This window comes from Triticum dicoccoides, chromosome 7B, assembly GCF_002162155.2.
Source record: "Triticum dicoccoides isolate Atlit2015 ecotype Zavitan chromosome 7B, WEW_v2.0, whole genome shotgun sequence".
NCBI lineage: Eukaryota > Viridiplantae > Streptophyta > Magnoliopsida > Poales > Poaceae > Triticum > Triticum dicoccoides.
Genome location: NC_041393.1, coordinates 77,848,596 through 77,857,945, shown reverse-complemented (window position 1 = coordinate 77,857,945; position 9,350 = coordinate 77,848,596). Strand labels below are relative to the sequence as shown.

Here is a 9,350-nt window from a genome sequence, read left to right as displayed (position 1 = left end):
GCGGCTTCTCTCCCCATTTAAATGGCACCTGTCCACCTAGCTCCCTTCAACAAACATGTGTGGCTGCTGAGGAACTTACTCTGGTGCCTGCATCGGACGCCACATGTCTGTCCATCTACCAGACGACGTTAAACACCTCGCCACTTGGCCTGGCATCCACCTGCTATTTAAACATGGTCAGGGTCGACAACAAATGCATCCCACCTTCACTCCCCGATCTCATCTCTGCAACACACCCGCCATGGCCTCGAGCTCCAAAGCCTTGTGGTAGAGCCTGTCAAATGAACCGAAGCAGGAGCTCTCCAACATTGTTGCCGGCTGGCAGCCCCGCTGAGCCAGCCGGATACAAGTTGGCTTGTCGATGAGCTCTCCAGAAGCCAGCGCTGCGGACGAGCCAATGGAAGAGGCGGCCACCAACGAGCCGGTGCCACCGCCCATGCTGATCCATGCCGACATCACCATGGGTGGGCGCACTACACCGACATGGTGTTGGAAGAGAGGGAGGTCGTGTTCCGATGGGCGCATGCCGACCAGAGGTACAACCTCTGCCTCCCCGACGAGCACCAACTCGCAGAGGAGAAAATCACCAGCACAGATATCGTGGCGGACGTGGACAAGCAAACAACGTTATCCTGTTGTGCTGCCCATGAAATTTGTCGCGAGCGATGACGGCTATGTGTCCTACGGGCGGAGAAAGAAGCTATGTTCACAGAGATCAACGCGGTAGTGGATGAATTTGTCGATGGCACCGACGACATCGCTAACGACAAGGCCGACACGTCCATGGTCGCTACTCATAGCGAGGAAGAGTAGAACATGAGAGGATGCCGCCGCTTGGGAAGTCCACCACCATTGTATTGCTAGGTCGCACAGCCGGTGCGCTTGCCCGCTTCGCGGAAGCGGAGGCCACTACACTTCCCCTCCCGTTGAAGCTAAACTTGGTGGGATCATTGCCGGCCTATTAGTTTGCCCGCTTCATGGAGGTAGGGGCTACTCTTCCCCTCTCCTTGAAGCTTCATTTTCCGGATATCACGGCCGTCTGGTGAGCTTGCTGTCGGGCATGGCGAAGACATCACTGCAAAGAAAAAAGACACACGAGTGATAGTATACCCTCAACAAAAATATTTTCTATCAAGGAAGTGACACTTTCATGATGATATTTGTGATAAAAACATGTATCATCATAAATGTGGTGGGTTCCTACTTCTATGACAAAAAAATTGATTGAAAATGGACGTTTCTTCATGGGTAGGCTAGATCCGCACATGCATGACATTATTTGGGTCGCCCATGACATAAATAATCGTGGTAGAAGTGAGGGCGAGCATTTTTGATGGATTTTTGGTATACGGTGGGTGGTCAGGCCCGAACGATGCGTTTGTGGTTTGCGCGTTTCTCACTCATATGCGCGTGTATATGAGCCCTTTGCTAACTGAACCCGAGAGAACTCATCGCTTACTGAGCCCAATGGATCGCTCCCTCGTCTTTTGGAACCCGAGCGATCGATCCTCGCACTACACTGAACTCGATCAATTGATCCTCGTAGTACTGAACCCGAGCGATCGAGCTTGCTGCTTATTGAATCCGAGCGATCGATCCCTTGCACTACACACTGAACCACGAGTGATCTCTCGCACTACTACTGAACCCGAGCTATCCCTGCACGCTGGTTACTGAACCCGAGCGATCGCTTCGCTGCTTACTGAATCCAATCGATAAGAGACTCGTTTGCGTACGTAGTTTGCTGGCCCGATCGATCGATGTGTTGCATCAAGCCCCCGCGCGAGACGTGAGTTGACCTAGTGGCCGATTGGTTGCCTCTTGATGGACAGTCCCGATTACTGCCGCGCATGTGATGCGTAGATCAAGAAGACCAGCATGGTTCTGGCTCACGTCCCATGTCCCATGGAAATCGCAGAGACTTAATAGAAATGCCAATTGAACAATATTTATAATTGTGAGAAATTTAGCATGTGCATGTATACTGCCTGTTACTGTGCTACTGGTGCCAAGTTTGGCATCCTGAAATAAGGATGTCGGTCATCCTCCAGCCTCCTCAGCCGCTCGCGATCCCTGGCCGTCGGATCATTTTTTGGATGCGATTTGGACCGTCCGATCTGCCTCGCGGAGGATCTGGGCCGTAGGATCGAGAGGCAACACTATTGCAATGAATAGTATAGGAGCATTCGTGCCACCGCGCATAATTCCAGTACCCCCACAAGGGCATTTCGGTCATTCTGCATACAGGGGTATAAAAAGGAGGCACAGCCGTGGGTGACCTAGCCGTCTCCTCCCCCCGCACTCGTCGCCGCCTCCTCTCCTCCCCCGCGCCCTGCTCATCCCGCCTCGCCGCCGCCTCCTCTCCTCCCCCACGCCCCGCTCCTCCCGCCTCGCCGCCGCCTCCTCTCCTCCCCTGCGCCCCGCTCCTCCCGCCTAGCCGCCGCCTCCTCTTCCCTCCCTGCCTCACCGCCGCCCGGCTTCCTCCCCTCACGGCCTCCTCCTTCCACCCCTCATCTAGGGCCTCTGAAACCCTAACGCCCAGCAAGGATCAATACGATACAAGGTGAGGGGAGGGATCGAGCAACAAGGTGAGGCAGCGCCCAGATCCACAGGTCTGCGACCGTCCTCGAGGTCGGCCATGGAGGTCCGGTCCGGCCCGACAGCAGCCATGGAAGGAGACACCCGAATCCGTAGCTCTCCAAGGACGCGTTAGCTGTAGGCCATCTCCGGCGAGCTCATCCACGGATCTCCAACTATGGTGCGTGCACATGATCCCTGAACCCCTTGTCTGGCCGGTTTCTTTATCTCCCCTCCTTGTGATTCCTTGGTTTGTTTTGTGTGCAGTTGCTCCGATCTGGAAGAGGTGGTGGAGTTGTTGTTGTTGCTGCTGCAGGTGGACGAGGCACGAGCCTTCATGGCTCCTCCCTCCTCCTCCCCCCGTGACGTGGTGAGCTCCACCCCCTCTTCCTACCCCCCTGCACATATATCTTATCTAGACAATTTGATTGCAATTGTGGTTCTGGACACGACCTGGCAGTGATTGCTAATTTCAGTGTTTAAAAATTCAGTTCAATTCAGTCACGTTCTTTTTCTTTTGTGCGAAAATTCAGTCACGTTCAATGTTCAACTTTTAGAGTTAAGAAACTGTTGTTATGACCATTGTGATTTAGATGTTCAGAAATTCAGACAAGTAGTATGATGAAATGAGCCACCTTTTAACCCCCTACTAAACCTACTGTGAATGTGTAGAGAGCCAATGAAGGGAGGTGTGGACATTTTACCATGTTCATAGGAATAAATCAACATAAAATACATAGCTTGTAGATGGTTCGTCAACCACCATCAAACCCGAGTTGTAACTTTCTGGACTAAACTGAACTATGCAATTGACTCAAATAAAATTGAACCGTGCAATTGACTCGAAAATAAATAGAAAATATACTTTGGCTGTGTCTGTAGAATTACATTATGGAAAGATGTGTGTGAGGTTATCCCATCGCCATCGGTTCCAACTTTGTCCATCATGTCTCTCTGATGAGAAAACCTCATTCACGTTCATTAATAGGACAGAGTGCTGCTGAAGTATCTATGTTGAACAATTATAACAGTACCAAGTAAGTTTGTTCCAATTGCATTTGATGCAGAAGGCATGACACCGCCATCATGCGTCAGGTTTAGGTAGAAGGCACGTCACCGCCACGCTCTCCTCCACTACAACGCCACGCACCCGGTAATTATACATGCTTTCTCTTAATTCAAGTAATAATTCATTGCATTTGCATGTTTCCAGCAGCCATGTATAAAAAAAGCTTCAGCTTTGGGTGGTTGATTTAGCAGCATCAATCATTAATTGTTCTTCTATATATGTTCTTAACTCTGACAACCTGTTTAGGCTCTTAGTTTATTATGGTCTTTGTTCTCGGTGGATCTCTGACTATTCTGGGTGGGCATGAATCTCTTCTTTGTTTCTTCATCTCCTCTTATTCTGATTCCTGTGTTTGTTTTATGTGCAGGTTACTCCGATGAGGACAAGCTGCTTCTGCAGGTGGAATGGCCCTCATGGCTGCTCTACCTATTCCTTCTGCTACCCCCACACGTGGTGAGCCCCACCCATTCTCTACCCCTGCAAATCTAATGTGATGTGCACAAAATACTTGCAATTGTTCTCGACACAAGAGCACGTCATGTATTGTTCTATTCGAATGTGCAATTTCATTGCTTCTGTGCTTTTTTATGCTTGCTTCACAAGAGCCAAATCATGGATATAAGTTGCGCTTCCTTTCAAGTTGAATAGTAATAATCACCATTTGGTTCCATTTTCTCCTCTGCATCCCAGTGTTCAGTCTCTCATAGATGTCCATATATACACAGTTCCGATCTCCTTTTTTCTGTGGCTCCATACAGCGAACATCAAAGCCGTCGATGCACTGAGGGCTCAATGTCGTGCCCGTCGGCTAAGCGGCAAGCCAGGGTTGGGCCTGCACACTGCCTATCAGCACTCACCGTCTCCATTCACGGATCTGCAGGTCAACCCCTCTTCTCCTCCTCCTATCCACCCATCTTCTTTTCCAGAGCTAGGTGTATGGTTGCATGGCAATTTGTGTTTTGGGGCTCACCATGTTCTGCTTGTCCGTGTTGGCAAATGAGGCTTTTCTTTTCTGGTAAAGGCCAAATGTACTATTCTCTATGCATTATATTTTTGTTGTTCCCTTGTTTCCATGCTTGTTTTTTGAGGGGGTGTAAATATACGCTTTTTGTTTCCTTGTCTGGATTCAGGTAGGGCCTAAGATTATTGTTCCTTTGTGCATGGAAATGTTGGTGGTTTTGTTCCTTTGTGTATGGAAGGGGCCATGATATGAATTTCTAACGTTTGAGTTGTAATTAGTGCTTTTGTTACACATGAAAACATATGGTTGTTTGTCCAATCACACATGAAAAAGAGAGGGTTGTTTGTCCAACAATTTTCTTTCTCTGTGATAGTTTTACTAGAAATAAAGCATAGTCACTATCACATCGTCTTTTATATCTTACTGTGTCGTGATATCTATATAGACTCTGTCTACGTCCTTTTGACATTCCACGCGCAAGTCAGCATTTAGTGAACTACAAGTTTAAATCATGACAATGTTCTATGCTGAGCAAATCCACCCTTTGCAGGTATGCATGGTAATGTTAAAGAGGCCCCTTATGCTCCTGCAGATTTGTGGGTGATTCCCTGTTGGGTTTTCCTGTGGTAGATTCTCTGTTGATGAAGACTGTGGTGCAATACTTCCTGGAGACATATGGTTTCAATATTCAGCACACTACATTACCCTGTTACTTTTTGTGTAGAAATAATAGGTTATATCTTCTGCTTTCTACCATAAGAAATGATAAATCAAGGTGGATAATAACAGGTTATATCACAATAGTGATCAAAGGGAAGAGAAGTACTTTTGCAAGTCATGCGTGGAATTTTATCAGACAAATTTTTATTCTTCAGATGTGTAATCCTATTTTTATGAGATATATGTATTTCTTCTTGATCATTCTTTTGGGATTAGGGGTAGTAGAATAATCAGAATATACCTGAGGTGTTTGTACCATCTGCATACACTTTAGCTCAGAATAATAATGTGCTTCCTGTTACTTGCTCTGTTTTGATAATGTACATACATCAATTGTGATATATATAATTGGTAGCAGATAAACAATATTAGTTTTCCAGTGAATGATTTTAGATTCTTCCATGAAAGCATCTCCCCCCTTTTTGCGATTTCCGTTTCATGAAATGAGTACGATGACTGTCGTGATATGTTTCTTCTCTGAATATTTATTACCATGAACTCGAGTATCCGGCGTGTGTAGTTGTATACCTCCTTCTTAGAATTGGATGAACACCCATAGTTCATTTTGGGCTAATGCAGTGTGTTTTTTCTCGAATGCTTACGCTTGATGCTTCGTGTGATTTTAAACTTCCCGTCACCATGGATCTATGGCCATCTACTTTAGCTGTTATGTGATGATCTGATTTACTTGGCATATTAGGAGTTGATGATTTAGATCTGGAAGGAAATGTAACTTTGACATTGTATGTTGCAAACTTTATTATCCTAATAAAAATTTATAATCAGGTCTGATCGATTGAGACATGCTTCTAAGACAAGTACAGTAGTAGTTACATTAGCAACATGAATTTATCTTTGACTTGAAACTCTGGATCTTTTCTAAAGATGATCGACGGTGTTGCAATTTATCTCCGCCTTTTTTCAACGGATGCGTGTCCATCCCCTGTTTATCAATTGTGTGTTTCCTTACTTAATCAAGAAACATCTTAATTTCATGGCGGGTATGTTGAAGAATATTTGAAAATATAAATGCTTCCTTCTTTTGAATAATCTGGTTCCCTTTTGCTAGATCAAGGAACATCTTAATTTCGCAGCCGCTGTTCTCCCCGTCGAGCTTGGCCTTTGCCATTGCTGGGAGCAGACTGGACTCAAACTTGAATTGCTCTGTTTCGGGATTTAAACCTTCTTCAGTTAGGAAATCACAAATATCTTGCTTGCATAGAAAGAAACTTGGAGGTTCTTGATCACACAAAGGTGTTTTTTTACATGTAGGTGCCTTCTTTTAATCTACGCATGACCCAGGTTTCTGTGATGTGCAGTTTGGCCCATGAGCCTGCGGATACGTGCTTTCTTGACCTTGCGACACACTGTCCTCCTCCGCCGGCCGCCTAACAGGTCTGTCCTTCTTCTTACTCTAGCAGCAGAAACTGAAGCAGCTAGGGTTCACCACCATATTGCCCATTATCTTTATTTTTTCTGCCCCTCTTCCACCAACAATTACCTTGCAATAATGTAGCTTCAATCTTTGTTTTGTACAGTGTTTCTTAATCCTGGTTCGTTTCAGTTGATTGATTTAGGCAGATCATGGAGGCTGGTTCTCACATTTATGTTTGGGGAATTCTTCAATTGATAAATTGAAATGACTGCTGGTTAGGTAATTAGTTCACTGAAAGGAGTGTCATACATCATCTCTTCATGCAAATATGGTACATCAAATTGTCTATTTGTTTTGTGTGCTCCTTGGAGATGTTAACTGAACTTCAAAATAAATCAGTTTTTTGTTTGTCTAAGATTATTTTAGACCCGAGAACTTGGGTCTGTTTAGAGTTACATATGTTATAGAAGGTTGTCGTTCTGCTATACTACCAACAAGTCACAAATGGTTGTTAGATATTTGGATGGATTTGTTGAGTCAACCATTGTATTTATCATTTCTTTTTATCATTTCTTTAACTGTTAATAGTATACGTAGTGCTCACTCTGCTTTTCTAGGCACCTCAAGTCACTTTGACACTGTCATCATTCAAAATATGTGCAAACAAGCCCATTGGTGCTCGACATGGATACGTGGTTTTTCGACCTCACGTGATACGCTAACCTAATCCGCCGGCCGCCTATAGGTCTTTGTGTGTGTGTGTGTGTGTGTGTGTGTGTGTGTGTGTGTGTGTGTGTGTGTGTGTGTGTGTGTGTGTGTGTGTGTGTGTGTGTGTGTGCACGCGCGCGCGCCTATGCCATTAAAAGCAGGCGGAGGTGCAGCAATGGAGGATCCAACCATCGATCGAGATCGATATAAGGCTAAGTAACTAATTTTTGCTTTTGCTATCCTGAATTTCTATGCTGCACATTATGTGTGTGTGTGTGTGTGGAATTGCTGTGACATGCTTTTTTCAACTATACTCACATTCTTTGCTTTAGTTGATTATTCTATGCTTGCCCTGTTAACCATCTTCTTCATTTTTAATGAGAGTCTCTTAAACTATCTGGTTAGAAGATAGGTGTAATAAATACATGGTGGTTAAATCTGAAGCATATACGTATTATTTTGAGGAAGAGTTCTGTTCGTATACCTGCATTGTTGCTACTTGAATTTTATTTTCTCGGCTGTATGGAAGTATTAGTTCTTTTCAAGTCAATATGTTGATTGACAGAATAACTAGAAGATCCACTTGTTGGGATGGTGCAAGTTTAACATAATGCACCTGATGGCAGGATACATGAAAAAATAATAATTTGTGGTATTAATCGCGAGCAAATAATGGTGAGATCCATGCCATATATATATATCATAAAACCTTGTCGCAATCTCTATGTTATTCTATGTCACTTCTGGTAATACATTGTGATTCTTACAAGGAATTACTTCCTCCTCTTTCCCCCTGGTTTTCTTTTGCATGGATATTGTAACCTCACTAGGATGGATTAAGAATCTCATGTGCTCCCTTTCCCTAATAAAATAGGACTTTCAAAAATAATGAGACTTTCACTCCTTTTTCTTTGTTGATCTCTCTAATTTCTGATTACAAATATATGCAGGTTTCTACTCTGTTTCAAGAACTTAAAGGACATGCTTGCGAATCATGGACAACATTGGCCTGGTACGGAGCTCGAGTCTAAGCTCTTGCTTGGCTTTAGGTGCAAACACGGGCCTTCAGTTCACCTAGATCAAGAAGCGGATGCTTGTGCCCATTGTGTGTGACCGTGATATAGGCACTCACTCTGGAATATGAGAATAATTTGATGATCCTGTCTGGAAGATAGTTCAATAGTGAATTTGACCACTTATGTATAGGTATTTGTTGTTGTGTTATGTATGGAGATGCAGATTCTCAGGCTTAAGGTTTTAGTTTGGTAGTTTTAAGTGTTATTGATTGTTTTGTTGCAACTGGTTGTTGCTTAGCGTGATAACCAAAGGAATGCCTCTTGAAAATTAAGATCCTTATTATGTGTTCTTTCTATGAGATTGATGCAATGTGAACTTATATTCTTGGCGAAATGTGTACCAAGTTTATTTTTTTTGGATTTGGTGTGTTGGACCAAGGGTTGAAGTAGGCAACGTGCGCGTTAACTATCTCATTTTTGCGCTCTTAGTACTGAACTTATTGTCAAATGGCTACCTTCTGTGGTCTCATGAAAGCATTGAACTTGAACTCTATGCTGCCTTATATAATCTTATGACGATGTTGAACTCAGATGATGTCTTGCTTCTATTACAAGTGAATTTGTTTATCTCTTTTATTTTGTTCAATACATATGCTAAACGAGGATTTCTACTAACATGAACATTACTTGTTTGATCATGTCGTTCGGACCGGCACCCTCGCGCCAAGGCACGATCCCTATCTAGTATACACTATTGTGCGTCCTTATGTCATGTCGATCGACTTGCCACCCCATCCAACCAACGCCTCTCCATGTGAACGCACCACCTCATTGTTTTCCCTTTGACCTAAATATGGTTGCTACCAATAGTGGTGGCTTAGCCATTCCTCTTGCCACCCCACCCTTCTAACCTCGCGCCTCTAT

At 44.3% G+C, this 9,350-nt stretch overlaps 1 long non-coding RNA gene across 11 annotated transcripts; it reads left to right on the top strand.

Annotated features, from left to right (window-relative positions):
• Window positions 1-2,392: 2,392 nt before the first annotated feature.
• LOC119335442 lies at window positions 2,393-8,820 on the top strand. 11 transcript variants are annotated; one of them, XR_005161876.1, is made up of 7 exons: window positions 2,397-2,758; window positions 2,845-2,947; window positions 3,645-3,730; window positions 4,014-4,526; window positions 5,158-6,563; window positions 6,647-6,722; window positions 6,892-8,820. It is a non-coding gene; the product is annotated as an uncharacterized LOC119335442 (long non-coding RNA). The 11 variants fall into 11 exon arrangements; XR_005161872.1 differs by having other exon boundaries at window positions 5,158-6,722; window positions 6,892-6,981; window positions 7,320-8,820; XR_005161873.1 differs by having other exon boundaries at window positions 6,647-8,820.
• The last annotated feature ends 530 nt before the right edge of the window (window positions 8,821-9,350 follow it).